This window comes from Schistocerca piceifrons, chromosome 9 (genome assembly GCF_021461385.2).
Source record: "Schistocerca piceifrons isolate TAMUIC-IGC-003096 chromosome 9, iqSchPice1.1, whole genome shotgun sequence".
NCBI lineage: Eukaryota > Metazoa > Arthropoda > Insecta > Orthoptera > Acrididae > Schistocerca > Schistocerca piceifrons.
In genome coordinates this window covers 90,737,194-90,761,902 of record NC_060146.1, presented here as the reverse complement: position 1 = coordinate 90,761,902, position 24,709 = coordinate 90,737,194, and positions in this window count along the sequence as shown.

The following is a 24,709-nucleotide window of genomic DNA, read 5'->3' as shown; positions in this document are numbered from 1 at the left end:
ACCCTAACGGCTCCGCGCTGCCCGGCACAAATCATCGCCAAATAACGACCACGGCGCGTCCACTGCGCAACCTCTCCTGCCGCTCATTCGCTGTCAGCTTCATGAAAATTTAATTCCCGCCGCGGCTCGCCTGTTTCTCCGTCTGTCCGTCTTACTTATTCACACGCTTCCGTCGCCGCGTGTACTTCCCGGGTCCTCCTCCCACCCCACACCGGAGAAACGTCTTTATGTATAAATTAACATACGTTGACGTGAATGTACTCTTCGAAAGAAATCCTGTACTAGGCGGATCAAACACGATTTCGAAACACTTGTTGATACGGTAAGCATTGCGCTCTCTCATCTCTTGGTCAAGGTTTCCGGCAACCGATCCATACATCTGCTCAGCGGTGTTTAGGCCTTCATCGGAAGAGAGACAGCACGTCCTGCCTTTTCGCTTGCGTGCATATTGACATGGTATTGTACGTCTTGAGGTGTACTTCAAAAGCATGTATTTGCCTTACGCTTTCTGCTCATACAGGGTGTTCAGAAATCCCCCTTACTGTGTTGTAGATGGGAGTCGGTATAATATTTCCAACAGGAACCCCCCTCCCGACGGTTTCGTTTCAGGTGCTTAAGTCATTCACTTCTGCTCGAAGAATTGAATTAGGAGGTAAAAATTGGAACGCAAGAATAACGAAACATCCATTTATCACTTAAGCACATTTGTTTGTATTAACACTTAGGCATTACGTATTTGCATTACTCCAAAACACAAAAGAACCCAGCATGTACAGTACTGACAAATCACAACAGGTTTGTGACGTCATCGCTCAGAGATTAAGGGAGCAAAGTTAAAGTTCTTATAGAATGGAAGGCCTATGGGACTTTAACTATGAAAATTTGAATTGTTAATAAGTTCGTTATTTGTCAGTATAGCTGGCTGATACTCAGACAGCTGTTTATTAGCAACTATAGCTATCATTTAAGCGGTTGGAAATTAAAATATAACGATTTTCATTTTTGGGTGTTATCCCATACGCGTGCTGTAGTAGAACTCGCAGCACGCGCGTACGGGTAGGACCCACATCCCACCTCTAAACCGCCCACCGTGCCATTGCACAAATCATCATGCTGTTCCTAAATCATCATTATGGGATGAGTATAGTAAACTTTTATCCATTTGTTGCATCCTTGAGCCCCCGGTTCGCGATGTTACGGACGTTGTAGCAGCTTCTGCTACATACCCTCCATTCAACCTGGGGTCTCTTCACTTTTGCTACACACTCTCCGTTCAACCTGGGGTCTCCTCAGTTTCTAGAGCAGCGGCCAGAAATGATGCCAGCAGAACTACCTCTGCCTCTACAGTAGTCTCGTAAATTAAACTTTGCATACAACCCAACAAGAAGTAGTCTGACATGTACTCTTATCCTGTCTACCCTACTGCACTCCAGGACAAGCAACTCCGAGACTTACCTTCAGCAGACGCGTTACACGTCTCAACTGACATCGTAATAAAGCAGAAACGGTACTTTTCCGGACATCGGTTCCTATTCAAAATATCATGCACTCACTCCCCTCTACAGATCCTCGAAGTTAATAATGGGAATAATCCATTACGACAGACCTTTAATACAGAGAATTAAGAAACACATGCACAGCAGTATTGATAACACAGAACATTTCGTGTACACGAAAGTGGACAGATACATGCCACCGACCTTGCCGCAGTGGTAACACCGGTTCCAGTCAGATCACCGAAATTAAGCGGTGTCGCGTCTGCCGACCGATGTTGGCAAGCGAGGTTCACTCACCCTTTGTGAGGTCAATTGAGGAGTTGCTTGACTGAGAAGTAGCAGCTCTGGTCGCGAAAGCTCACAGCGGCCGGGAGATCAGTGTGCTGGCCACATGCCTTTCCATATCCGCGTCCAGGGACCCCTGTCGGCTAGGAATGACACGGCGGTCGGTAGGTACCGTTAGGTCTTCCAGGCCTCTTAAGACTGAATTATTTTTTTCAAATAGATACGTGACATGATATACATGCTGTGCTTGTTTACATAGTATGACATGTCTGTCGAGTGTAAATGTTTGTGACTGCAAAAAATGATGTTGGTCTGGAAAAAAATATATTACAGAGAATATTTAAAACGCAGTAGACCACGACAGGGTCTATTATCTGTTTACCTCCGCGGTACACCAGTCGTCGTTTGTACATGTTGTAACTGTCAGACCAAACAACCACACCTGCTGGTCGTATAGGTCAGTATGAATAGAGTTAGAAAACACTGAACTTTTTTCCGAACTAGAAGAACGGGAAAGGAAGAGAAAGGTGTAGGTGTAAAATCATGACTCCCAGCCCCACAGTAGATTGTGGTACTAGAATGGCGAAATTTGAAAATTTGTTCCGACTTGGTCCCGCATCTCGATGCTCCGTTTGTTTAGAACGGTTGGCATAGCCGTCTCGGCCATTCGGGCACGCTTCCCATTCGACTAAAATTCTCAACTTATTGTACGCCACACTGCGGCGTCCCTCGTACATTACACTTCCCAGTCGCAAATTCTCGAATCCCGTAGGAGTTACAAAGATTTCTGTGCATCCGTTCCGAAACGTACATCATAGAGCCGTCGCGCGCGACTATGTTAATGTGGCCGAGCTTTGCCTGCCGTGTCCCACAGACCATATAATAGTCAGTTACATTAAAACACTGAGGTGATCGCCAGAGCAAATAGTCTCGTAGTATTGGGCCCTTGTAACCTCAGAGGCAATACCTTGCTAGAGCCGTGGCACTCACTCAGTATGCACTTTGAATACCTACTTTTGACAAATTTTTATTCTCCTTTGAACGATGCGCGACCCTAAAGTGTTCTCTGTTGTTTGCTTATCCTCTGTATCAAGCGGCACTGTTGATGAGCAAATGCCCGAATATCGGACTGGGAAATAAAAACTGTTCATGTGGAGCTGAAGTGTATTTCCTTTAACGCAGTAGGGCACCCACCATACAAGATGTTTACCTAGTTGTATTTGCGAAAATTTCTTTACAAAATTTATACCGCAGAACTCTAAGAGATTTTAATTTTAATTAAAAAAATGTTTCACTTTTAAGGGGTGCAGGACGTCAAACGGACCGACTTGGAGCAGGAGAGGCCCCACACGACATTTTAATTTCCACTGTCTATACTTTTACAAATAATTCATAAAACTTAGTCAACATGACCAGGACGGATTCAGAATTCACACTCTTAGCAATGTAAGTTCAAAATTAAAACAAAGTAAATTTTTTTTTACGTCTGAAATTTCAGCATTTTTTCACTTACTATTGGCTGCATTTGTTACTGTAGGTTCACTTTTCTTCATAAGTAAGAGAGATTCTTCGACGAATTTTGCACAGCATACAAACCATACTTACAGGTGTATGAAACTCTATAATTTATTTAATTAATGAAATTATGAATGAGCTGTTACGTTTTAAACTTCATGTTTAGAAAAACTTAAATTTTATGGTTAATTACCTGAATTTTTACCACAGTTTTTAATATATTTGGAAAATTCTAGAGTTTCATACACCTGTAAGTATGGTGTGTATGCTGTGCAAAATTCATCGAAGTATCTCTCTTATAAAGAAAAGTGTACCTATAGCAACAAATGCAGCCAATAGTAAGTGAAAAAATGATGAAATTTCACACGTAAAAAAATTATTTTCTTATATTTTTGAACTTACATTGCTAATAGTGTGAATTCTGAATCCCTCCTGGTCATGTTGACAAAGTTTTATGAATTTATTTGTAAAAGTATAGACAGTGGAAATTAAAATGTCGTGTGGAGCCTCTCCTGCTCCAAGTCGACCCGTTTGACGTCCTACCCCCCTTAAATAGAAACATACTTACAATATTGCAGTGCCTATGTTATTCTGGTTACGATACATGTCCAAAGGAGCTTTGATCGTAACCAGAATAACACAGGCACTGCAGTATCGTATTTATCTGCCGCCACGGGGCAAGCGGGCAAGGGACTTTCAAATACAACGCCTGACCTGTACGGGAATATACATAATGGATGCACGAGTGCAAGTCGTAGACGCATGGTTGACGACATTTGGAAGCTTGGGCCTGCCCTTGGGTCGTGCACGGATAGCCAAATGGTAAGGCGACCGCTCGCGAAGTCCCGGTTCGAGTCCCGTTCCGGCACAAATTTTCATTGTCGTCATTCCACTGTACAGCTGATGGTTGTCCTCATTCGCAATTGCAAATTCGGGTAATAGAAAGATACTTGATGAAATCTTCTCGGGTTCTCAGCAGAGTTGTGGCATCGAGTTCCCGCAATGTTTCGACGTGTTTCTTAGTCGCCATTTTCAGGTGAAGTGTCAGATTCAAGTCCAGATCAAAACTCTACGAAACGCTCTGACAACATGACGCCACGACACGGTTGATAGTCCGAGAATGTTTCATCATACAGATTCGTGCAGAAAGCCTACATCTCCGTACAGAAAAATAGATGCTCTGCTATAACCTGCTTATGTAGCGCAACGCGCGGCGCGTTAGCTTTAAAGATAGGGAGTGCGTCATACCCGAGTCCTCCTCGAGCAGCGGATTAACGATCTTGTCTAGAAATGACAGAAGATCGATGTACAAGTCCGCATGTACATTTTACCGTATACTCGACTGAAGGATCGTTAGTCTGGACGCGGCGCATCCCAGCCTCAACCCACTGGACCAGATCCTGGTTCCACACCTCTCCACCATATGGTGGTAATTCATCCCCTCCACAGGAAAATCCCTGCGCCGTGTTTTTTTTTAAGCGGACGGCCCCGTTCGTTAGGAAGCCCACTGCCATTGGCCTGTTCTCAGATTCGCTTTTTGTCGGCCGCCTCTGGACCACACCCCGCCACCAGCCATTGTCCACCGTCGGCGCATTGTTCGCCACCGGTCGCCATCATTTCGCTGGACCGACCCGCTGCTCCTGAGGTGACGCACTGCAATCTCGGGAACTGAGCTGAAAGTTCTTATACGTGTCGCCACGTAAGGCTTCCAGTGCAGAAAGCTCCACCCATCTCCGTCCATCTGATACCCAATCCCTTCTTGCGGTCGTAGTTCGTATCACGTCCTCGCACTTAACCTATTTTTGGTGGAAGAATACGACAACCTTATCAAGTAGTGGCAGCTAACTTCGCCCTAATAGTATGCGACTAGTTTCAACTGGAAGGGGAACTTATTGTCTGTGTTCCACAGAGCTCAGTTTGGAAAGGCTCAAAATGGGACCGCCCTTACACTGATTTTTATTTATTTGACTGCTATAATGTGGCTCATTGCCATTTCTTTTAGTGTCCTAATCTCTTTCTCTCCTTACAGAGTATCACCCTACGTCCTCTATTATTGCTAGATGTATTCCAATCTCTCCTGCAGTTTTTGTCCTCTAAACCTCCTTTTATTACGATGGCAGCTATTCTTTGATTTCTTATCGTCCTGTCTCTAGTTGTTGTCAATGTTTTCCACACGTTCTTTTCTTCGCCATTTCTGCGGGAAAGCCTATCATTCCTTTCACACTGGACTGGCATTCGGGAGGACGACGGTTCAGTCCTGCGTCCGGCCATCCTTAGGTTTTCCGTTATTTCCCTAAATCGCTTCAAACAAATGCTGAGATGGTTCTTTTGAAAGGGCACGGCCGAATTCCTTCCCCATCCTTCCCTAATCTGATGAGACCGATGACCTCGTAGCTTGGTCTCTTCCCCCCAAATCAACCCAACCCCTTAACAGCCCACCTAATTTTCTATATCCTTCCATGGCACCATAACTCCTCTTCCGGTTTTCCCACAGTCCATCATCCTCTACCGTACAATGCAGCGTTCCAAATGCACATTCCCAGAAATTTCTTCCTCCAATTGCAATGTTTGATGTAACTGAATGGGGGACGAAACGTCGGCGAATAGTTTCATACCTCGACCATAGCTTCTTAGGTCGGAACTTTTAACTGAAACGTGTCAGGTTGGAATTACGTGCTGGAAACGCTCCGATCATAGTCCGCTTACGGAAAGTTGCGGAGCACATTGTAGGTGAACTTGCAGAGAGGTTCTTACGTAACGCCGTGGAGTGCAAGGTGAACTTCTGTTCGAAGTCCGAGAGGTAGACAGATCAGGGACGGAGGACTGCTGTTTGTGTGTGTGTGTGTGTGTGTGTGTGGTGTCGCCGCAGATTACAGAGGCGCTCGCAAATGAGGCCGCAGTTGCAGCGATTGACCTGAGGAGGGCAGATGGCGCGTCAGCCGAAACAATGGCGTCGCCATCCGCCGTCCGCCACCCCCCGTCACCACCACCCGTGCGCGGCGGAGACAATGAGGTGGGCGCGTGTGTGCCGCCATGGCCACGGGATCACGGCCGCCTAATTGCAAGAGCCCGCTTCCAGCTCCAGTTCCAGTTCTCGTCCCGGCTCCAGGCGTCCGCCGCGGGAGTCTGCGTGCTCAAAGCTCGCTATTGGTCGCGCGCCCGGTGACCCCGCGGTGCTTTTTACAAACTGGTGCCACTCCCGACTGACGAGGTGCCTAGCCTCGCTCAGCATTCGTCACTCAATGGCGGCCGCCTGACCAGCCCACTGAGGTAGCACATCCAGTGTGGCAAGTGAAAAGTACCTCCTGCCTCACCATAGTGAATTGTACTTCGCAGTTGTTGAAGGAAGAACAATTTAGGTGGGTTAGTTTGGTAGAGCACACATGCAGATGATGGAAAATTCAAGCAGGTTAGTGAAAAGTATCCTCTTCCAACAACCCTACCACAACAAAGGTCAAAAATTAATTATGATTGTAGTGTTGCTCACGCTACTAAATATTGCATTTTCGGGCAACAACAACGTTATATTATGTGGCAGGTGTCATTAGAGCACAGTTAATAAAGTCATTTCTTGAAATAATGGATAAACTAGGCACTAATATTTTCGTGTTTCCCACGCTGGTCTTGTTGTGAACTCATGCCTCAATCGTCGAAAATCTAGGTGGTGATGATCCCAAGCTCGGATGCAAAGAGGCCTAGGTGTTATTCTGTGATATTCAAAAGTTTTATAGATGTGTTTCATAAACCATTCTTGAAGATTAAACTTTTGCAAACTAGCACAATGGTGATGTAAAAAAGTAATCAGCAATCCGAATTTAAGTTACACTTCTTTTTTATTACTTTCATTGCAATATCATATAACTCACAAAACATCACTTCACAATATAAAACATACTTGAAAATATCTTCGTGACTGTTAAAGTTCACATTTTATAAACTGACTACAATTTGCTTCTTTTCAACGTGACGAACAGGACTTGACTCTCCGATAACCGCTTACGCGCCCAAAAAGCAGAGTTACAAGTACGACAAAGATCATAGTGACAAAAGAAAGAATACATATAAAAATAACATCATTGCAATATAAACAATCGATGTATCAAAGTACCTTTACATTAATGAAATCAAATCTGAATGTTGGCACAGAAATATGTAACACAGTAGAATATTGCTGGTATCGAGAGGTTGAGGTGAGGTGCCGTAATGGTTACGTAATTCAAGTACCATTACACTCTGCCACGCACTTCACATTGATTCATAGATTACAGATGTAGAAAAAAGAAGAAGTGAAGCAGGTCGGTGGAAAATACCCTCTACCATAGACGCCATAGTGATTCCTGAACTACAAATATTGAAGGAAGAAGAAGTGTGTGAGTGAAAAGTATCCCCTTCTATACCCTCAATAGTGATTTGCAGAGCGTAGATATTGAAGTGAGTGGCTGAAAAGTTCCCTCCGTCACAAACTTCAGTTATCAAAAATGTTCAAATGTGTGTGAAATCTTATGGGGCTTGACTGCTAAGGTCATCAGTCCCTAAGCTTACACACTACCTAACCTAAATTATTCTAAGGACAAACACACACACCCATGCCCGAGGGAGGACTCGAACCTCCGCCGGGACCAGCCGCACAGTCCATGACTGCAGCGCTTTAGACCGCTCGACTAATCCCGCACGGCTTCAATTAACCTCAGAATACAGTGAAATATGAATATTTGACATTATTGCTCTGTCGTGCTGTTCTCTCACACGAGAAGCTTCAGAAGATTTCTTACCCTTTCACCCCTGATAAAGGCTATGCTTTCAAAAGCTAGAGCATAGTGATAATTTTCGTATTTTTTCATGTTGAAAAAATCAGCTCCAGTCGTATTTGACGTATCCTTTATCTGGATAAAATCATACACACGATCCAGATTTCAGGATGTAAATCGCATCTTCAGGTGTTTCATTGCGTTTGAGAAAGTCGTAGCAGTAATGCAAAGATCCACCCAATTTATCAAGTAGCATGCGAGATCCCGCTGGATTTTGACTGTTACGAGTTTTCGTACATAGTCAAGCGCCTGAAGGACGTGGTACGATTTTATCAAAATAAAGGATTTGTCAAGTACAACAAGAGTAGATTTATTCGTTATGAAAAATATGAGCAACAGTTGTGGATGTCTTGCAAAGAGATTTTATGCCTGTTTTTTTATTACCCCCTTTTCTGTCCTTCCACTTCTGAGAAAGATAGATTTAGAAAGCTTGCGTATCACACTGCCTTTCGTGGCACATTTCTTGTCCATCTCCTGAGGATGGAATTAATAGTTTCGAAAGCTTGAGTGATGTAATGGTTTTTATAGTAGCGCCTTCTGTAAGTAGGCTGTTTAGGTTTTTATGTTGGTAACGTCACCTAGCGCTCTGTGTGAACATCACTGGCTTTGCTGTGTGCTGCCTGTGGCTGAGTGGCATTGTTGGAATAGTAGCTATTGTAGTGTTGGGTAGTTAGCTGTTCAACAGCGCGTAGCGTTGCGCAATTGGAAGTGAGCCGCCAGCAGTGGTGGATGTCGGGAGAGAAATGGCAGAATTTTGAGAGCGACTATTCCAACAATTCCACTCAGCCACAGACAGCACACAGCAAAGCCAGTGATTTTCACACAGAGGCAGTAAATTTGCAAGACTTACAAATTTACTGTCTCTGATGGACACACGTCCAGATCATCCGTTCTCAAAACTCCGCCATCTCTCTCCCCATATCCACCACTGCTGGCCGCTCACCTCCAACTGCGCAATGCTACGTGCTGTTAACAGCCAATTGCCCAACACTGCAATAGCAAATTCCAGCAATGCAAACCAGCCACAGACTGCACACAGCACAGTCAGTGATTTTCTTATAGGGTGCTACATGGCGTTACCAACATAAAAACTAAACAGCCTACATACAACGGTAGCCTCTTTGTCCTACCACTTGTGACGTAGGACGCGGTAGATTCGTAAGCTTGAGAATCTCTATTTTTTCTTGATGCACTTGATGAAGGACGCGGAGGTTCCGAAAGCTCGAGTGGCGCTGTGCCCGCGCCGGCCCCCACGCTCGGTCTGGCAGCCGCTGCGCCGCCTCGCCGGCCCCTGGCGGGTGTCGTGTGTTGACCGCAGGGCAGCGGCCGGTCCTTCGCGTCCGTCTCCGGTTGCTCTGTGGTCAACACTCGACACGCCACTGGCCGGCGCCGCCCTCTGCGACCGCCGCCGTCTCCGTCCACCGCCTGTCTGCGAATCGCGCGCGCCTCCGACCGCAGCGCACAGCGGGTCATTAAACGACACCGTGCTGCTGCCTCGGCGGCCTTCCACATCCATCCGCAGAAGTGCTCTCTGCGACACTTCCGATTCTTTGATACTATCACCACACATTCTCTGGCAGTTTCGGATGTCCATTTCTACTGCTACGTTTTCCCCTGAACCTGCCATTATGCAGCTATTAAATCTACATCCACGCTTCGCAAGCCACTTAACTGCCTGCAGCAGTGAGCAGTGGGTAGTATCAGTACGATTATCACTTCCCCCCTTCCATCTTTCAATCGTAAATGTTGCACCGGAATCAAAAAGGTTCCTTAGGAGCTAGAATCTCCCTGTATTTCCCATGATGGTCGTTTCTCTAGACCTGCGCATTCAAAGTTCATGGGACGGAATTGTGAGACGACTTGGTCGTGGCTTGCTGTGATTTCTCTAACTAGAAGAAAATGTTTCTTGACGTCCCGTATTCAGATCGGTGGTGATCTCACAGTAGACAGGCGATAGCCCAGTATGGATCTGCGGAGGTGACGTGACCTCTGTTCGTCAAACACTTGTGGTCACCCAGTGTTGCGCCAACTGAACCTACCGATACCGGGAATTTTCTTCGTTCGGTAACATAATACTTTTGTGTATGACGTAATACATATGTATACAAGAAAAGAACAAAATACTAATGATTTTATTTTTTTGGCTGTAGGTTGTGATGTTAGATATGCATGATGATTCAGCTGCCCCTTCAGCCGTCGTTTTATGCAACCCGCAATGTTATAGCTGGCATTCATAAATCACGAACAAGATTTTCATATTCTCTCACTCGTTAAGTGCGAACTGTCAATCCTACAAAAAAATTAACAGTACCTTTTTGTGGGATATTTAATGTAATTAAATTTTGTAGTGGGACAGATTTTAGCCAGAGGCCGAAGCTTTCGAGTTTTTCAAGGGAAAACGTAATGAAGTGACCTTCAACTACAAAACCCATTCTCACACTCAGCCCCCACCCGTCAGGAGTTTTAATATGTTGTTCAAGACGCTCCCTCCTACCACTGTACAATTATTTGGTATTATACAAATTATTTCCTACATTGGACCGTCTTTGGTCGTCATTGATTGGCTATATTACAATACCGGCTTAGTCGATCACTTACACTGTGAAATTGATGTTTGTGTAAATTTTACGTAACGATTTTGTGAATTTTACCAGCATAAATTAAACAACTCCATCTCCGTTTTCGTCAGACCTGACTACGAAATTACTGTGCTTGTAAGGGTTAAGTTTCCTTCGAATTGCCGACGTAATTCGTTGAAGCATAATGTTCATAAAAGTCGTCTTTCTTTCATTACCATCGTGGGCATGTTTAAATAGTAATGTTAAGAACAAACTAACTATGCTGGTAGCTAACAACCCCATCAATAGAGACCAAAAAAGGTGGAATTGCGGGAATAGTTCGTGTAGTTGTGAGAAGGAGTTCCACGAACAACGTACTAGAAATCCTGTCTGCTGAGGGATGAATGTGGGATGGAGGCGCATTTGAAGGTCACTTTTGTACATTTTTCTTGGAAACTGTGGCCCCTACCGAAAATGTATCCCAGTACAAAATTTATCTACATTAAATTTCCTACAAAAGGTCCTTCTTATTTTATCTGTAGGACTAAAAGTTTGCGCGGAGCATAGTGAGAGAATATGAAACCCTAGCCCGCATTCTGTAAGGGTAGACTGCGATTTCCATAAAACAGCAGCTGGATCACCCAGTGTGTAGCGTAGCATGAGTTAGAGGTTAGGGTGAAAGGTGGCAGTTTTGTTGTGAATTGGCAACGAATGTGAACCCGAAATTGTGATCATGCTAAATGACTGATCTGTAGCGTAACTCGGTGTCTAGTTTAAGTTCAAAGGTGACAGTTTGGTTGAAATTTGGCAAAGCGGTATCGAAGGCTTCAGTTAATCCGCAGTTTACGCGTGTGGATTGCCTTTGCGATGTTGAATATCCACCACAGACACTGCTGACCGCAGAATTCTTTTGTAATGTCGGATATGTAGTGATTTCCGTTGCTTATCATCCCCCGTTCAAAGTCCTTTACTTATTTTAAAGCAAACCTGTGTTTTAGCAGTTGCCACGCGCTCCCGGAGAGCGTCGCCACGCGAGAAATAGGCAGTGGCGCGCGTCTGGCCCCTGGGGTCATATTCCCGGTGAGCCTGCCGGGGCATTATCTTGAGCTCGGACCGCGTGCGCTGGTGGACTCCGCGACCCGGTTTCGCTGTTTGCAGAAGACTTTTGCCTCGGCGTAAATTACCCTCACGTGGCCGTTCTCTAGCGCTCGCGGAGAAAAGCTGGCGGGATCACAGGTGCTCAGAGTTTGCTCCGGTCCAAGTTCGCCAGGCGCCGCTACATGTCGCTGACAAGACAAGAGCGTCTAGACAGCGGCGGTACTTTTCCTCTCTGAACAGACCATCCTCACAGCGGAGTATCATCAGTTCATTAACTATGATGAACTGAGTAGGCCGTATTGCTGAAAGTTATCTTTCACTAGAAACATGCGGAAACAACCAGAAGGCACGCTAAATTTATTAGATCCCGAATACCGCAAGTTGTTTCTGTCACACAACTCATCGTCAGATGCTGCTTTTCGCGAGTTTCGATTTTTGACTAAGAAACGTAGTGCATTAACATTACCACAACAGAACAGGAAGTGCAGAGAAGGTATCTAAACTGAAGCAAGACAATTCTGGAGTGCGTCTCTTTTGACGAAGGGGATTAAATTCTAAACTCTCTGTACGTAAAACAAACTAAATTTAATAGTTTCCGTATGCTATCACCAACACTTTCGTAAATGTGTGGTTGCGGAGTAGCTGAGCCAACCTAGCACGTCTAAGACAACTTACAATAGGCTGACCTTCTAGGTGTCGGTAGTGTGTACATGTAATAGCAGCGTGAGCACACTGCTTTGGATGTCAGCAATGATTCAGAAAAGAGTGAGAGATTGCAGTTCATCATTCACTATTTATTTTCTGCCACATGTTAAGTTTCTGCCAGTAAGAAAACCCATTTAACCAAATGGTGTATGTTCCGCGTGTCTTAACTTTGTTCACAAAACTTGATTTTTCGTGGTTCACCTGTCAGTACAGCTGTTATGTAATGTTTCGCTTTTACTTGCGGGTGATAAGACCTTTTCATTTTTCTGAATTGCCTTCTCTTCTGATTCTCTCAGCACTTTCTTTTTCCCTTATTTCGATTCAACATTTATGACGCTGGTATATTTCTTACGCTTATAGACGTAAGGTAGTATATAAAAGTTATTCGTCGTTAATGACGCGTTATGTGCTTGTGCCACATTTGACGAGTTACTCATTATGTCGGTGTTTTAATGATCTGACCAATCATTACCTGATCATTCGAGTCGGATCGTCCTTGTACAACGATTGTTCCTCCGCGGATGACTACTGTCACGTAAAACTTTTTGAAAGAAATTTTCGCCATTTGACTGTATGTTACTACTCTTTTCTTTAAAAAAGTCATGATTTCGGCTTTATAGGCGTAGGCGTTGTCAAGTGCAAGTTGGAATACGACAGAACGCCCCACGTGCCTCATTTCGACGATGTGTCATTTGGGTATTTTGTGAACTTTCAACTCGACAATGGCTATTGTGTGAAATAAATTAATAGTTAATTCAAATTGAGCAGATTTCTTTCAGAAAAATCCTTGCAGAAATCTGCAGTCAGGATTAATTAATTTAATATCGAAAATTAAGACGGTGTACTACGCAAAAACTACCATATCAGGTATTATGAAATTATGCAAGATATTCGCTCTGGTCTGTCGAAATAAATAATCAATAGCGTCTTGCCGATTAATGCTTGCATTACTGATTGCGCAGCAACGCTAGAAATTTCAGTGTTAGAAACGTTTTTAAAAATCAGTAAAAATCGTTATTCATACACATGCTTTTTGGTCCGATCCAAGTAAGAAGAATAAATACGAAAACCACGTCTGTGATGTATACACTTTTCTATGTCACGTGTCGAATATCACATCATTTCTAGATGTCTTTAACAAACAGACTAAACATGACAGTCCTGGCCACTGTATTTACACGAGACAGAGGTAGTCAAATTTAAATCTGATGTTTACTTGAAAATATACAGCAACCTGTTACATTATTTTTTATTTCGCCATAACGCGTTTCTGTCGTTCATCATGGCTTAGCTAGACCGTCTGAAGTTACCGGCGAGGTGGCGCAGTCGTTAGCACACTGGACTCGCAGTCGGGACGATATTGGTTCACATCCATGTCCGTCTATAAAACGATCTTTCATAGTTCCCACACATAGCTTAAGACGAATGGTAGTTCGGTACCTATGACAAAGACATGTCCTATTTCCTACCCTATCCTTCTTCCGGGCTTGTACCCTTACATCAAAGGCGTGACCTTAGTTTCTTGACGTCTGTAGCTGTGGCGATGTTCCAGACGTGTAAGGACGAACCATTATCTAAGAAAAAACAATAAATATATAAAAAAGAGTCACTCTTTTCTCTAGACAGTTCAGTCTACAGCGTCAATTTTAATCACAAACATAGTGGGTAATAAGATGTGAGAAATGTATCTAAGTCTACGTGCATACTTTGCCAAGCATTCTGTTTCATCTTGCCTTCGCGGTCACCTTGGGAGCAATACATAGGGTGCTGAAGCATATCTCTAGATTCCCCATTCAATATCGTTTGTCAGAACTTTGTAAGTTTGCCTTCACATTAAGTAATGTTGGTCTTCAAGTGTCTGCCAATTGAAGTTTTTTACCATTCCTTTGAGAGAAACGAATCTGTGACAATTCACACTGTCCTTCTTCGTATACCATCAGTATCCTTATCAGGCCCTTGCTACTGTCAGTCCCACACATCTAAGCAATATTCTAAAATGGTACGGACAAGTGAATTGCAATTAGTGTCCTTTGTACAACTATTGCATTTTCTCAGTGTCGTGCCAGTGAACAAGTATTGGACAAAAATACGGGAGCACCGCAAGGAATGCATGCTTCAGTATAAATGCAGACGCTAGGCAAGCCTGCAGGTTGCGCTGTTCTATCTGACCACGAACGGCCCGCGTGCAATGTCCCCAGTACTTTGCAAATGTCAGTCGTGGTCAGAAACAGTGTTCTGTGCAGATCTGAGTGCATTATGTCTGAGCTACGTGAAGTCTAACAGGGGGAGTTTGTTTGTGCTCGTACGGTGGGTGCATCCGTTATCAAGATACACATTGTTATTTTAAGAGGCACAAAAGAAAAAAAGAATAAGGAGTTCAGTATGCTGGGAATTGCAGTGCCAGCTGGTATTTCAAACCCACTCATCACTGATTCAAATGCCGATAAGAGGAGAACATGGCATCGGAGCCATAAAACCTGGACAGTGGAGCAATGTGAGAAGTTCATTTGGTCGCATGAGTCTTGTTCCACACTTTCTCCATCTTCTTGTCGAGTTTACATCCCAAGAGTGAAACACATCAGGGGTTCAGTGGTGAGTTGGGCAGCCGTATAGTGCTTCTCAGTGGATCACATGGTTACTATACAATGTCGCATTGCTGACAGGGGTTATGTGACCATTCTGATTGATCAGGTCCACGCCGTGGTACAGTGTTTGTTCCCCAGTTGTGATGCTGCGCTCCGAGACGATAGGGCCCCCGTTCACATAGTTCGCATCGTCAAGGATTTGTTTTGTGGGCACAGGGATGAATTATTGCGTCTCCCCTGGACACCACTATGGGACCTAATTTCTGAGGTCATCAGTTCCCTAGAACTTAGAACTACTTAAACCTAACTAACCTAAGGACATCACACGCATCCATGCCCGCGGCAGGATTCGAACCTGCGACCGTAGCGGTCGCGCGGTTCCCTACTGTAGCGCCTAGAACCGCTCGGCCACTCCGGACGGCGACACCACAGTCATCAATGTCAATATTATTGAGCATTTGGCGAGAAGGGTGAGTTATCCCTATCCACTTCCATAATCGTAACCTCAGCTTCCCAGTGTTTCGCAGGAAGAACGGTGCAGGATCCCACGTGAGAAAAAAACTAATTGGGTTTCCGGAATCCACGCTGTCTCTTCTGGTAGTTCGCATCTGACAAGTGGCTGAGCTTGCAACTGCACAAGGCTCTCGCCGTAAACACGTGCTTATAATAGCGCGTAACACGAGGCTACATCGCCGACTGGGATCGGCAGCCGCGGCCGCTATCCGTCTCCTGAAGATGTCCGCTACGCGGAAGCCGAAACACGTCCATAAATCTCCCCTCGGCGCGCTGCGCCGCGCCTCGCCAGCCTGGGTTTTTATTGTTATTTTTTCGCAGCCGGCCGGCTGGCTGTTGTTTGTTTCTGGGCGCCGCGCTCCGCTCCTCTTTCTTCTTTTTTTTTACTTTTCTTCTTTCTTCTCCTCCCGCGGGTAGCGGCCCATCACCTGGCGACCGCTGCAGGACCGCCATTCAAGGCACAGCCATAAAGCGCCGCTGCTTCCTGCTTTGCTCTGCGACCTGACGTCACACTGACCACCTATGACCCCGTCGTCAGATCTGTGACTACGTCCGTGTACTCGAAGGCAGTCCTTTAACACGATCCACACTCCCTTGCTCCTTCTGTTAGCTATTTCTGAGAAATCGTGATTTTACATTATCGCCCTATGTCACTCTACATATACGAGCAACTTCAGCTGAAGAACGGACCATCCTCAGGTGTAATAAAAAGCGGGCAAGGGCAAGTAAGGGTTGCTCTCTGAGTGTTCCGCACAAACGTAATTATGTATACTGGTAGTTCATACATAGGTTTTGATCACTAAGTTTACAGCAAAATATGTGACATGAATGACTATACCCTCTGATTGCTTCAAGTCAGCAAGGGATCGTAGACATTAGAATTTGACTTAAAGATCACCGTGATATCTCTTGGGGAAAAAATTGGTTTCAACAGACAGACAGACAGACATTGGGGCGTTGCTAGAAGGGTTCCGTTTTTGCCTTTGAGTTTCGGGAGCCTAAAAAACGATATTAATTTGGTATAAGGCCAGACGCTTGTGAATCAGGACCTGTCCTTTTGTCTATCAACATATTTCCAAATGTATAAATCGGGTACTATCCTGCATTTTATAATTTTGATGCTGTCAGAGTGAACGTCATTGGGTGCATGTCTTGTAATGACTGCCTGAGGGCGGTTTGTTGTCTGACAGATGGCAGCTTCAATAAAATGACGTATTGCTATTGTGACAAATCCAGATTTTTCGAAATTACTTTAAAACTTTAAATCATCGTCTTACTAAATCTCCACACACCTCCTTTCCATTTTAAATGCAGCCACGATTGTCTATTGCATTCCCGTGTGTTCCCCGATCCAATTTCTTGGTTTCCCTGTATCTTTTAGTAGCTCTCAGCATCCATATATCAATTTCTCACAGAGTGAACCTAATGTCAATGGCTTTTTTTCCCGTAAAGGTCAGTGCCTCACTGCCACTAGTAAAACCTGTTGAATTGCCTGATTTCTTCCTCAGCTCCAAATTTCTCACAATTTCGATGAAGTCTAATAGAGTTGTTGTATTGGCGTATAAATATTTTAGTAATAAAATACGTCTACACTGTTTTCAATATTGATTCTTTTATTTAAGTTTGCCGATACACATTGCGACGTCACAAGCTTATGAGCGGGACCTTCACTGCGGTGTCAAGAGGGCCCTATCTGCGAATTTTGCCGGCTTCTGTTGTATGTAACATCATAGTGAAATATCTTCCACACGTTGATACGTTTTTCGATAATGACAACAGACAAATTGTATCAACAACATGTTGAAATTACTTCGTTGCGAGGTGACATACAACAGAAACCAACAAAATTCACATATACGCTTTCCTGGTGTTCTGACACCGCATTGTAGGTCTGCATGACAACTGACGCTCTGACTATGAAGCTGTGACTTCTTGCATAAACATCGCGGGCTATTCGGAAAGTACGGCCCGATTGGTCACGAAATGGAAACCAGTGTGAAAATCAAAAATGTTTTATATGCAACAGTTAGCTACATCGCTTCATACTTTTCACGTCGACTTAGACACTTGCCGTAGTGTTGACCAACTTTCCAATAACCTCTTCGTAGAAGGCCGTCGCCTGTGCTTTTCGCCAATTCTCTACGCTGGTCTACAGTTCGTTGTCTGTGCCAAAATATTGTCTTCATAGCCAGCGGTTGATGTGAGCAGAGATGAAACTCACAGGGAGCCAATTACGGGCTGTATTGCGGGTGATTACTTTTCACAGGAAACGCTGCAGGAGCATCTTCATTCCCCTGCCAAGTGCGGCTGTGAATATTGTCTTGAAGAAGGAAAAGCATGACAGTGGTGTTATGTGGGCTGCATGGCATCAGGCGACATCCCTCACCAGTCCTTCATATTTGGTGTCCAACACTGTTTTCTGGGCACCCTTACATACTCACTGTGCGCACAGGACTGAACAGATCACCGTGACGCGATCGACGGGCATACTAGAGACGCTACATCTACATCTACATGATTACTCTGCAATTCACATTTAAGTGCTTGACAGAGGGTTCGTCGAACCACAATCATACTATCTCCCTACCATTCCACTCCCGAACAGCGCGCGGGAAAAACGAACACCTAAACCTTTCTGTTCGAGCTCTGAATTCTCTTACTTTATTTTGATGATCATTCCTACCTATGTAGGTTGGGCTCAACAAAATATTTTCGCATTCGGAAGAGAAAGTTGGTGACTGAAATTTCGTAAATAGATCTCGCCGCGACGAAAAACGTCTTTGCTTTAATGACTTCCATCCCAACTCGCCTATCATATCTGCCACACTCTCTCCCCTATAACGTGATAATACAAAACGAGCTGCCCTTTTTTGCACTCTTTCGGTGTCCTCCGTCAATCGCACCTGGTAAGGATCGCTTACCGCGCAGCAGTATTCTAACACAGGACGAACGAGTGTAGTGTAAGCTGTCTCTTTAGTGGACTTGTTGCATCTTCTAAGTGTTCTGCCAAAGAAACGCAACCTTTGGCTCGCCTTCCCCACAATATTATTTATGTGGTCTTTCCGATTGAAGTTGTTCGTAATTTTTACACCCAGGTACTTAGTTGAATTGACAGCCTTGAGAATTGTACTATTTATCGAGTAATCGAATTCCAACGGATTTCTTTTGGAACTCATGTGGATCACCTCACACTTTTCGTTATTTAGCGTTAACTGCCACCTGCCACACCATTCAGCAATCTTTCCTAAATCGCTTTGCAACTGATACTGGTCTTCGAATGACCTTACTAGACGGTAAATTACAGCATCATCCGCGAACAACCTAAGAGAACTGCTCAGATTGTCACCCAGGTCATTTATATAGATCAGGAACAGCAGAGGTCCCAGGACGCTTCCCTGGGGAACACCTGATATCACTTCAGTTGTACTCGATGATTTGCCGTCTATTACCACGAACTGTAACCTTCCTGACAGGAAATCACGAATCCAGTCGCACAACTGAGACGATACCCCATAAGCCCGCAGGTTGATTAGAAGTCGCTTGTGAGGAACGGGGTCAAAAGCTTTCCGGAAATCTAGAAATACGGAATCAACTTGAGATCCCCTGTCGATAGCAGCCATTACTTCGTGCGAATAAAGAGCTAGCTGCGTTGCACAAGAACGATGTTTTCTGAAACCATGCTGACTACGTATCAACAGATCGTTCCCTTCGAGGTGATTCATAATGTTTGAATACAGTATATGCTCCAAAACCCTACTGCAAACCGACATCAATGATATAGGTCTGTAGTACGATGGATTACTCCTACTACCCTTCTTAAACACTGATGCGGCCTGCGCAATTTTCCAATCGTACAGATCTATCGGTAAGCGAGCGGTTCTATATGATTGCTAAGTAGGGAGCTATTGTATCAGCGTAATCTGAAAGGAAGCAATGTTTCATCGGTTTTTCACAACGGTTTCCATACCGTGCGCCATCGGACCTTGCTTTCCGAATAGCGCATAGTTTCAATCAGTGCCTCGTTTCTCAAACGCACACCACTGTAGATTTTATTAAAAGGTTTCTCAAAAATCCTGGAATCTCTGACAGAATGCTGATGCATGCTCAATACACCAATCCACAATTCACGACCTGTGACCCTGCTATGACATCTTTAAGCGACCCGCAGCCTGTGCCAGAGTAGTCACTGTAAAAGGCATAAATAAGCGACAAGAGGTGGGGGAGACACTCGGATGAGTTAAGGTGAGGCAGTTACGGCCTCGCTGGGATGACAGCGCGGTCGCTTCGGTCAGCACAACTCGCCCCTCCGCGCACTCTGCTGGTGACACAGAAACACACATAGGCGCCGCGCAGGTGCGTGAGCACGTATACGCAATTAAAGCACAATGGCTTTATGGGCGCCGGCTGCCTGCAGGAGAGTACCACCTTTTTATGGACGGAAAACGGTTTTCCCGATTCACACGGCGGGTGGAGAAAGCGGCAGAATCATGCGCCGGCATACGACTGCGCGTCTGCCACCGATAGGGGCCGGGGAACCCGCCTATAGCTGCGAGATCGATGCTGGCCGCTCTCGCCGACAAGCCGTGCTGAAAACAGAAAGGTGATTAGTCATACGTAGCTAGCGATGCCGCAGTTTGTAAATTTCCACGAGGTTACTGAATAGTGACCATTCACACAGTAGAAAGATCGACACCAAATAGCCGTCACAGGATACGTAATTCCTGTTGTAGTTGCGTAGTCAAACTATCAGCATATGCATCTTTGGAGCATACGTGGTGTCATTCTGCGACATGACGTCCAGACGAACTAATACTTTTCTAGAATGAGATTTTCACTCTGCAGCGGAGTGTGCGCTGATATGAAACTTCCTGGCAGGTTAAAACTGTGTGCCGGACCGAGACTCGAACTCGGGACCTTTGCCTTTCGCGGGCAAATGCTCTACCAACTTCTTTTTTTTCCTTTTTTTCTTGTTTTTTTTTATGCGTCCTCTGCCAAAAAGAAAGAAAACAAAAGTTTTTAAAACAAACCACAAATTGAAAGGAACAGGGATGTTGTTTTTATTTATTTATTTATTTATTTTCAATAAAGACCACTCTGTTAAAAGGACCATATAGACCATTTCATCGTATAGTATGTGCATTACATATTGAGTGGTGAGAGAAGCGTGAGGTTCATCATCAGCTGTCAAATGTGCACACCGACTGCACCCGGCACATCCCAACAGCGTGGGGAGTCGAGGAAGACTGCCTGAAGATAGTTGGCAAAAGTTTTCCGATAGTGTGACCATCTATGAACCTCATTGTGGGCTTGCTGCAAGAAATACCAAAAGTCAAGTTGCGACGTGGCAGTATCCCCATAGAGGTACGCGATCGTCCAACCTTTGATCCAGATGATCGACTGTGATTTAGTCGCCGGAAAGTAGTCACTCTCCGGATGTAAGAAGGAAGCAGGTGTAATATGTTGCGGGGTCACACGGAGGTAGCAAGCCACCATCTGTCTTCCTCGGAGCCAGACGTCCTCCACCGCGATACAAGTTAAGCGGTGATGGTCGTCATCCACTTAGGTGACAAAATGGTTCAAATGGCTCTGAGCACTATGGGACTCAACTGCTGTGGTCATAAGTCCCCTAGAACTTAGAACTACTTAAACCTAACTAACCTAAGGACAGCACACAACACCCAGCCATCACGAGGCAGAGAAAATCCCTGACCCCGCCGGGAATCGAACCCGGGAACCCGGGCGTGGGAAGCGAGAACGCTACCGCACGACCACGAGATGCGGGCCACCACTTGGTGACATTTCGGGCATAGTGGAGTGTCCACTAGTCCAATTGCATGGAGCCGTTGGTGGGTGTTGAACTTGCCACAGCCGACAGAGAGCCACAGTGCCCGAACGAAGGTAGGAAAGAATTTTTGGTGCACATGTCTCCAAATCTTCGGCCAATGCAACCTGGGGTGTTTCAGTTCAGTTACATTACAACTTAACTGAGCTACTCAAGCACGACTCACCCCCCGTCCTCACAGCTTTACTTCTGACATTCTGCCAGTATCTCGTCTCCTACCTTCCAAACTTTACAGAAGCTCTCCTGCGAACCTGGTTTTAATCTGCCAGGAAGTTTACTACTTTTCTACTTATCTCAAAAATAATACTTCTTCGTTGGTGGTCGCGCTGAAAAATTATCTAAAGGACGAACTGCTTCGAAAAAAAGAGTGGTTTGTAGCACATCATCGTGACAAAATTAAGCAACAGGAAACACAAAATTAACCAACAGAATATATACTATGTGATCAAAAGTGTCCGGAGACCCACCAAAACATACATTTTTCATATTAGGTGCATTGTGCTGCTACCTACTCCCAGGTACTCCATATCGGCGACATCAGTAGTCATTAGACATCGTGAGAGAGCAGAATGGGGCGCTCCGCGGAACTCACGTTCGAACGCGATCAGGTGATTGGATGTCACTTGTGTCACACGCCTGTACGCGAGATTTCCACACTCGTAAACGTCCCTAGGTCCACTGTTTTCGATGTGATAGTGAAGTGGAAACGTGGAGAGGCACGTACAGCACAAAAGCGTACAGGCCGACGTCGTTTGCTGACTGACAGAGACCGCCAACTGTTGAAAAGGGTCATAATGTGTAGTAAGCAGACGTCTATCCAGACCATCACACAGGAATTCCAAACTGCATCTGGATCCACTGCAAGTACTATGACAGTTAGGCGGAAGGTGAGAAAACTTGCATTTCATGGTCGAGCAGCTGCTCATAAGCCACTCGGAGATGCAGAAGTTCTCTCTTTTAGCGCCTGACACTGGACTGTGCTGAGCATTTATATCACGCTTTCGCGCGTATTAAATGAACCTGTAAAGAAACACACTGCTCTTCTTTGGATATTCTCTATTTCCTCTATCCTACTTGGTACAGATCCTATACCGGCGAGCAAGTATTGGTCGAGCGAACGTTTTGTAAGCTATCTTTTCTGTGGGTGAACTACACCTCATGTCTTACCTGCGATTAGTTTTGTTTATGGTCCCTCCGTGCGGACTCTCCTCGGTGCTTTATGGACGTCACTGCTTCCAGAGATTGCTATGAAAACACGCAGTCATATAATTGGATACTGGATACACATTATAACTCATTTATAAAAAATATTTCATATTTTTACTTTTAAGGTTCCTCTCGTGTATTCGGTGACTACATAACGCGACTTTTTATCTAAAATTTTGTGGGCTATCGATAGGCCTAACAATCAAGAATATTACAACGCTGCCTTATTAACCGTAAAATACTGTTTAGAATTGTAAGTAAAACAAATAATGCCTCATTTAGGCACCAACATGTGAATTATTAACTCATCCGTATACTGAATCATCAAACACTCGGCAAGACAAGGTGTTAAGTGCAGGTACATACATAAACCCGTGAGAAAGCAGCCGCCACGTCTGTGTACTGTCCGCCCGTAGCTCGGACCACGGTGTGACGCTTCACGACGGGCGGTGTTGCGGCCGAGTGTTCGCCGGAAGTCAGTCTGACCGGACCGGAGCCGCCGCGTGGTTCGCCGACTGTTGTCCCGCTTCGCTCTCATCAATACATGTATCCGACACGGACCCACACTCACAGGACGCGCCCTAGCCCGAGGCTGCATTATTTACGTCGTCCATTCTCGCGGGCAGCCAGTCCGCGAGTAGTCGCCGAGTACGCAGTGGTCAGCAAAGTTCTCCCAAAAGGCTGTGGTCTACACGTGCTGTCGCAGTGAGGAGCTACCGCCAGTGCTGTGCTCCAGAGGAGGAGAGATTTCACTCTAACGTCCCGCCGAGGGACGTGGTCATCAGACACGGAGTATAGGCTTAGACTGGTGGGTGTCCTTCTCAAAGGAACCATCCCAGCATTCGGATTGAGTTTTGGACAACACAGCAGCCTAGATATTGATGTCCAATAAAACAAGCACTTATTTCCACTGCCTTTCGTGACGTCTTCCCGCTATGAAAGACTTGGAGAAATGCATGACACTCACTCTGATGTGGTACAATACATTTATTCGCTTCCGGTTTGCATCATGGACCAGCTTCACTGTGGAAAACATCTGTTGTAACAACTTCATGTGGCATGCGTGCTATTTAACCAGAAAAGTATATGTCATCGCTGACGAGAAAACGTTACAAAATTGATACTGAATGCCGTAATACAGGCTTAACCAAGCAGGAAACAACGTCGACAGCATGAAATCTGTAAGAACAGGCAGCACCATTGTTCAGGCATAACAAGACCCAGAAGCACTCCTCGATCGAAACCTTCATTGAATTAAAGTTTTGCAGGACAGCACAGTGTGTAAACAAGTATATCGATGTTATTGACAGTTGCCTGAAAAAAAAAATGCGCTTTGACGCGAAGCTACTTCTACATCGATAGCACACAAGCCATTTTTACGTGCGGGGCGAAGGGTACTTCAAGCCTTCCACTAGTACTGTTATGTCCCCCTGCCCAAACTCATCTCGTATTTCACTGGCGAATGTGACTTGGCAAGAACGACTCCCGGTACGTCATCATTTTTTTTTTCGCCATGTAAAAAGCAAAGCTTCCCGTTCTGGTCCGACTGGATCAGTCGGGACCGACCGACCGACCGCCGTGTCATTGTTTGCCTGTGGCATCATTGCGTACACTATGGAGGGGCTCACCGCTCTCCCAGTCGTCGTCGGCTTTCTTGACCTCCAGCTCACTACTTCTCAACCAAGTGGTCCTCGATCGACACCAAGGAAAACCCTTGGCAGAATCAGGAATCGAACCCGGGGCCTTCGCGTAATATCCACTAACGCTGACCATACAGCTACGGGAGCGAAGGTGCGTTGTAAGTAGTGCAGTGCTGGAATTAACATGTTGGTTTACTGCGTGATGCTTATTAGCATGTACGATATATCGTCAATCAGATTAATCACGCCTTGTACCTGAGGATGGTCCGATTCTGACCGAAATGTTCAATAAAGTGACAATACAGCTGTGTGCAAATCATGATTTTTCCAAAAACTTATGTTTATGATGGATTTTAAATTTTTTTTCTTCGGGAATACTGTTCTCAGTCTGCCTTTGTACAAGCTGTTAATTTCCTATTAAGGTTACTCCGAGAGATGTACTTGGTAGAAAGTATTGG